This window comes from Chrysochloris asiatica, unplaced genomic scaffold (genome assembly GCF_000296735.1).
Source record: "Chrysochloris asiatica unplaced genomic scaffold, ChrAsi1.0 scaffold00126, whole genome shotgun sequence".
NCBI lineage: Eukaryota > Metazoa > Chordata > Mammalia > Afrosoricida > Chrysochloridae > Chrysochloris > Chrysochloris asiatica.
In genome coordinates, this window is record NW_006408644.1 from 7,904,361 (window position 1) to 7,905,984 (window position 1,624).

Sequence of the window (1,624 nt, forward strand, 5' to 3'; positions counted from 1 at the left end):
CTTCACTCTCCACTCTAGTCCTCTGTGACTATGGCACTGACTCTGGGCCCAAGAATCCCCAGGTCTTGCCACACTGCTGGCCAACCAGGTCTCCACCCGGGTTCATGGGAGTCTACTGAATGTTGTAGGGCTTAGCTGGCAGCTTCATTGCTGTTTTTCCCTCACTTCCCCTTATCAGTGACCAATATGGTCACCAATCGGATTCCCATTGATTCTTAGTCTTGGAAAGGGGTTTACTTTGAGGGGACCTAACCACTTGCCTTGATGTCTCCTGGGCGAGCAACTTGCTTGTTCTTGTAGTAATCAGTCGGTCTGCCTCTATTGTTTTGTATTTTTCCTGTCAGTCTTTCTTTCAAGAAGTATTTTCTGTTCTTCTAGCCACTCCAGGCTGGTCTCCCCGTCCTTTCAAGAGGAAGTTTCCCACCTCTGAAGATTCTGGATGCTGTTCAGGATTCCACCTATAGTCTTATGTAATGCAGAGGCTCCGCAGGAAGCCTTCTTCACTGGGAACATTGTAGCTCCATTTTAGGCATTCCAATCAGTTATAGGCAGATGGCAGACTTAGAAGCTTTCTATGGTGATATTTCTGGTGCCCTTGGTATTTTTCAAGCTAAAATAACTGAAGAAAAAATGCAAGCCTCGATTTATAATATTGTAGGATTCTATGGGAAAAATATTGAATGATGCAGGGAGCATCAAATGAAGATGGAAGTCATTGTATCAAAAAGAAATGGTCTATGTTAAACCATTTCAAGAGGTAACATATGATCAAGAACTGATGGTACTGAAGGAAGAAGTCTAAGCTGCACTGAAGGCATTGGATAAAAACAAAGCTCCAGGACTGATGGAGCTAAATCTTTCAACAAACTGACCAGCACTGGAGGTGCTCACTCATCCATGCCAATAAATCTGTAAGACAGTTACCTGGCCAACCAATTGGAAGAGATCCATATTTGTGACCTTACCAAAGAGAGGTGACCCAATGGAATCCAGAAATAATAGAACAATATCATTAATATCATGTGCAAGAAAATATTTGCTGAAGTTAACACAAAAACAGCTAGAACAATACATTGACATAGAATTTCCAGAAACTCAAGCTGGACTCAGAAGAAGATGTGGAACTAGGGATATAATTGCTGATGTCAGCGGATTTTGGCTAGTGACTGGCCCCAATCAATGGTATTTTCAATTGCATCATTGTTGTTGTTGTTGTTAGGTGCCATCGAGTTGGTACCGACACATAGCTAACTTATGCACAGCAGAACAAAACACTGCCCAATCCTGAGCCAACCTCACTACTGTTGCCATGCTTGAGCCCATCGATGCTGCTACTTGGCCAACCCATCTCGTTGGGGGACTTCCTCTTTTTCTCTGACCCTCCACCTTACCAAACATGATATCCTTCACCAGTGACTGGTCCCTCCTGACAATATGTCCAAAGTATGAGAGGCGAAGTTTGGCCATCTTGGCTTCCAAGGAGCACTCTGGCCACACGTCTTCCAAAATGGATTTATTGGTTCTTTTGGCAGCCTATGGCACTTTCAATATTCTCCTCCAACACCATAACTCAAAAACATCAATTCTTCTATGGTCTTCCTTATTCACTGTCCAGCTTTCGCAT